The 6,028-nt window shown below is 37.8% G+C and overlaps 1 protein-coding gene across 2 annotated transcripts in view; it reads right to left on the bottom strand.

Annotated features, from left to right (window-relative positions):
- Window positions 1-6,028, bottom strand: part of rngtt (RNA guanylyltransferase and 5'-phosphatase) — a 132,771-nt gene that overhangs the window by 15,060 nt on the left and 111,683 nt on the right. The gene's annotated exons all lie outside the window — the stretch shown is intronic.

Below are 6,028 nucleotides of genomic sequence, written 5' to 3'. Positions count from 1 at the left end.
AAAAGGGGGGGGGGGGGGGGGGGGGGGGGGGGGATGCAACGTTTTTAGGTCAGAAAACTTTAAATCGGTCTTTATCTAAATTTACTTTGCTAACTCCATCAACTTTATCTCAGTCAGATTCCAACAAATCCTACATCATTTTGAAGGTTTTTTTAATAGAGGAAATAACTGCCTAATAATAGAAGAACAGCCCAAATTACAAAGCAGAATGTAAAATGGCCAGGTCAGCCAAAAAAACTCAGTCAAGTATGGTCTTCAACACATCTGATTGTGTTTGTCTTGCGTTGGGAATAGGACACTTCTCGGAGAAGGGTAAAATGCAGGGTGGCCAAGCTGAAAATGGGAAGATAGTTCCCCTTTTAACAAGTCCAGAGCTCCAAAGGAGAGTGTTAGAGAAGTCCAGATGTCTTGTCATAGAAAGCCTCTGGAAGAGGGCAGCTGAAAATCACTTGGTACTAAAAGTTTGAATGGTTGTGAATCAAATCATCTCTGGTCAATGACACATGGAAAAAAGATAATATGCATGTTTTGCAGTGTGTGGTTTAACAGTCAGGCAGAGTTTTCTCTTCACAAGCACTCTCTCTCTCCCTCTCTATTGAAACTGAACTGGGAACTAGCAGCTTTTATAATGTAGGTGTTCAAGGTCAGTGGAGATGTGTCCAAACAGACTCACGCCTGTAGTATGAATTCAGAAAGATTCTCTAATCCGGTTTCTGAGGTTTAGCTTCTTTTACACTACAGAGTCTGTACATTCAACAGGAGGAGGTTTGATTTTTACTTTACCCTTTTAGGTTTCAAAGCAACAAAGCCTTTTAACAAAAATGTTACTGGACTATTGAGACGCGTTCTGAAAGAATTCATTCCACTGCTTTTAACACATGGAGCGTGTTTTGCAGAGCAGCCTGACTAATGAAATGTTTATCTGTTTTCAAACCGCACAAATTTGAAGTACAAATTAGTTTCCTTAAAAATTGCACCAAATGAACCCAAGGTCTTCTCATTACCGCTCTTCAGTGTCATCTATGCAAAGAATCAGGGGTTCTTTTATTATTTTACCCATCTCATTTCAAAGCTCTCGGCAAATAAAGAGGGCATGGTGAGAGGGAAAAACACTTGCAGATAAAGAGCGTGCGCACGAGAGAGAGAGAGCTGTGTGGGAGGAGAGTGGAGATGTCATCTTTCTCTGTTTCCTGGCAGGGAAGTAACCCCGCTAATAACCTCAGCCACTCGCTGACACATCTGCTGTAGAAAAGCCAGGACTCTATGATGCTTCGATTACACACACTGCCCATCGGCTTTCAGAAAATATATATTTAACATACCCACTGGACATTTTTTGCCTCATCAAGTCGGAATAAAAAAAAAAAAGGCTTTAGAATATTGAAACATGTTAATCAAAGCTTAGAGCAGAACAGCCACTGGGTAAAATCCTAATTATGATGTAGAAACGTTTATGTGCAGTTATTGGGTCATTAGAATCAATGCATTCCCAGTGGACATTCAGTTTGCATGCACACATGACTTATTAACATCATTGAATTTTTTATAATCATTTTTAGTTTCTGTGCTTGAAATGCTTTTGTAAGCCTTATGAATCCATCTTTAGCCCCAAGAGTCAGCACTCCATCTTTTACGTATACATGCGTCAGATGAACATCTTTCCCACTGCATCATGTCCTGACGTTTTTCTTTCTTGAGTTTAGAAAATGGCTTGTCATGTTAAAAATAGTTCTCAAGTTTTGTTGCGCAGGGCATCAATGTCAGATTTACACCAATGGTCCAATCAGAAGAGTGTGGGGGCGGGACACTCAAGTGCACTGAGAGTATACAGTAGCAACTGTGCAATCGCCTCAGGGTTCAGATACTGCGTTTTTGGTGTGTTCAGAGCAGAAACAGAATTTTAAGTCTCAGCCTCCTTTTCAAAGCCTGTGTCTTTTTTCTCTCTTCCCCATTACACAGTTGCTGTTGCAGCCATTAAAATAGTTTGGTTTTGTTTTTAATGGAAAAGTGGTTATTTTCTTTTCGTTTCTTTATTAAGTTCATTTAGAAATATGTTTGGAACAGTTTTTGTTTGTTAAATTCAAGTTTTCGGTTTTTAAAGTATCGGCCAAGCGGCCAGCGGCAGACAGCGAGTTGATCATAGCCAATGTTTGATCAATTTAGCCTTCTCAAATCATCATCACCACTTGCCTAAAATGAAATCTATAGATTTAAAACCCTTCAAGCATATCCCTGTGTTAGTTTAAATGTTTAACCCACATAAATGTGCACTGTTAGACGTGTATCCAATCGTTTGTGTGGAGAGTGGAAGCTAAAGCGCGCTTCACAGGACATGGAGGCGCCAACGCGATCACTTGCATTTTTTTTCTTAACAGTGGAAACAACTTAATATATGCAGTCATTTTTGCTCATAAAGGTGGTAATACATTATTTGAAATGTATTTGTGTGCACTCTCAATATCAACAAAATGTTGTGATTTTGTAAAATATAGAAAACAAACAGGATTTTCTGCCGTCTCGGTCTTGAACAGGAGCACTTCACAATGATGAACCAAAACTCAGCGAATACTTGCCTCACAGACATGATAAATATATCTATAGAAAGCTTTAAATTACTACTTTAGTAATTTAACTTTGAACGCGGATCACTTCCTGCTGCTGCTGCTGGCGGGACAATAAACACTGTCAGAGCCGCTCTTGACAGTCGCGGTAGCACGGTCTCATGTTGTTTCCACCAGCGCGGCAATTTTTTTTCATCACCATAACTGATGGATGCCTAAAATATAAAAATAAGAAGAAGTCTAAAAACAGGCCTGATGACTGGCCCGCGTCTGAGATATGACGCAAAAATTGGCCCGAAGCCCGGCCCTAGGGGCGTAAATAAGTTGGGGCCCGTCGGGCTCAGGCTAAAATGCAGGGCTCTATCAAAATTCATCCTGTAAATCTATTTCGACATTGCGTTACCATGCAAATGGTATTTTAATTCTTTCAGCAGCTCATATTTCATAATCAAACTTTTTCTGATCTTGACAAAACACACTGTCGGAAAGGCTTCTCAAAGAGTCACTCAAGAGTTTCATCTTTGGTGAAGTAATATTGTGACAGTAATGTATACATTTGTGACAGGAAAATCCATTAAAAAAAATTCTGTGTAGTTTGGGTGTCACCATTTTTTTTGGAATATTTGTGATTCAAATTTGAAACATAACTTAAACATATTACTTTGATTTCATAGCAAATTTAGATTCCAAAATATTTGTAATTGTATATATATATATATATATATATATATATATATATTTATGTAAATCCTTTTTCTAGTACAGTACATTGTATTTACAGTAAACTTAAACTTCTATAACTTTTTTACACTTGCATTTAAAAAAAAATACTTTACAGAATAATCTGCATTAAAAAGAGACCAACCTTAGGTCTCTATTTCAAAGCATTAATGAATTACAACCTATTTGTATTTGGTACAAGTATTTGGTAGAATATTTGGCTAGTGCATTTTTACGTCTCTGTTTAAAAAAAGGGGGTAACAGTTATGGTTTTTGCTTCTTTATTGGTAACACTTTAGAATAGGGAACACTTATTCACTATTAACTACGACTTTTCCCTCAATAAATTCATAATTTGCTGCTTATTAATAGTTAGTAAGGTAGTTATTAAGTTTAGGTATTGGGTAGGATTAGGGATGTAGAATAAGGCATTAATATGTGCTTAATTACTACTAATAAATGGCTAATATTCTAGTAATATGCAAGTTAATAAGCAACCAGTTAAAGAGACCCTAAAATAAAGTGTTACCTCTATTTTCAGTGTAATGCTGCTTAGTGTAAAAACTTGTATTTGCCGTTTAATTCTCCTATCCACAGACAGTATTAAACCTTTTCTTTATAAATACTAAACTTAAAGTTTACACAATAGACACATTTCTATAAATAAGCTTCAAAAAAGTTGGTCTGTCAATGACATTATACAAAAAAAGGTTACTTACATCATGTGAGAAAAAGCTTATCGTACCTATATTTTCTTTTGCTGTGGCTCACTGTGTTGTTGTTGTTTTGGAAGTGAATAGTGTTCATGACAAGGGAGGTGTGAGAAATTGGAATAGATGTCATGAAAATGTATCAGGGTTGACATAAATGGATTTCATCGTGTCTGTTTTCTAAAACATTCTGCAAAGTGTTCTGCTGTTTGTTGCGGTTTTCGTTCCTGGAGTCTCATGTCGTAATAATATCGTAATTATGGACAAAATAATGGTGATGACAAGCCTGGTTCCTAAAACATGTCGCGAGAGAGACTGTGGTGTTCTGCTCCGTTCCATTGCACGCCGTCTAGCTGCTTAGCAGAAACACTTCTTGTGTGTACCTTCCCCAAGGCAGAAAATTATACACAAGGATGATCCAATACCAAACACAAACAAGCCCTACTATATATGGGTGAACCTCATGAAAACATGTCCCAGTCATATAAAAAAAATTAATTATATTTTGCACTACAACAATTAAGCACATTTTTTCCCCATTAATTTTTTTACTGTATTGCATCCAGACGTGTTGCTTTTAAAAATTATTGATGATAATTCTGATCATCACAAAATCAAAAGCAGTAAAATAAAATAAATCATTGCTATATATAACAAATAGAGGTGTAACGGTACACAAACGCTTCGGCATTTATACAGGGATCGGTCGCGCCACATCAAAGAGCGTTTGAGTTTCTGGAAAAAAAAATTATTGACGTAATTTGAAAGATGAGACTTTGTTTCTTTTCAAATGTAACGACACAATGAAGTTCCACTCGTGCAGTGACTAAAACAATGCTGTATTTGTTCGGTACACATGCATACCGAACCGAAAGTCCTGTACCGAAAATCTTTGGTACAAATATGTGTACCGTTAAAACCCCTAATAATAAAGGAATAAGTTATGGGGGCAAACATGCTTAATTGTCAAGAAAATGCAAAAAAAATCTTGCATAAAATACTTTTTTTTCTTCTTTTGAATTTGGGGTGAAAAATAACCTGGACACGTTCTTAACGAGATTTACACACATGGAAATAAAAAACAATTGCTTTATACATGAAAGTCCTTGCAGAAGGGTCAGCACTCTCCCTCTGGACCGCCTGCATTTAAAAGATAAGCCCGGCTCATTTGAGGACAGTAAAATCTCGAGTCTGGACAGAGTGGACAGATGGGTTGAGAGAGGCGTAAATGAGGAACGCTAGAGAACTCACACTTTTTGCTCCGCTACGTTTCTTCTGAGAGAAATGTCAAGCCGCACATAATCAAAGCCACCAGTCTGCTCAGGAACGGGCCTCATGAATCACATTTTGGTGCGTATTATGTTCTGAAAAGTAGCGACTCGAAAAGTTGCTAATGCTGCAACCACCTGCGTGTGACTCCGACCGAGCTGAATGTTTCATAATCGCTCACACATCAGCGCATACACAGAGATAAAGACAGACACAGGAGAAATCCTCCTGGATGACTCTGTCTCCGTCAGTTTTAATTTCATTGACGAATAACTTTCATGTCAACAAAATTTTTTTTGACCGACGACAACGATACTATAACGAACTAAAACTCTTTTTGAATGACAAAAACTATGACATAAATCTATTGACATTTTCGCCAACGAATAAAAACGAGACGAAAATGTTAGGGAGGGACGATTTGGGAAGAGATTCGTTCCGAACGAATCTGCTGCGTGGTTCGGAGGTTAGATGCGTACATATGAACTGGCGGGACATAAGCTAACATAAACTTGCTGCACATCGCATAAAACATTAAAAAATGTCAATATGTGGGAGTAAGAGAAGAGCAGACATATGGATAAATCTGACGACGCAAGAGAGAACTCAATTCGGTCCGGTTTTCTGAGCGCACACACTGAAGCACACACACACAGAAAGCGCCTCTCACAGCGCGCGAGTACTCTCTCGCGTCGCATGAATGGAGAATTACACACAACATGATGTTGAATTGTCCGTTTTGACGAGTATTCACGTAAACACAGTTGA

Source organism: Sinocyclocheilus grahami, unplaced genomic scaffold (assembly GCF_001515645.1).
Source record: "Sinocyclocheilus grahami isolate Dianchi unplaced genomic scaffold, SAMN03320097.WGS_v1.1 scaffold519.1, whole genome shotgun sequence".
Classification (NCBI taxonomy): Eukaryota; Metazoa; Chordata; class Actinopteri; order Cypriniformes; family Cyprinidae; genus Sinocyclocheilus; species Sinocyclocheilus grahami.
Note: the sequence above shows the minus strand (reverse complement) of the source record. Positions and strands in the feature narration are given on the sequence as shown.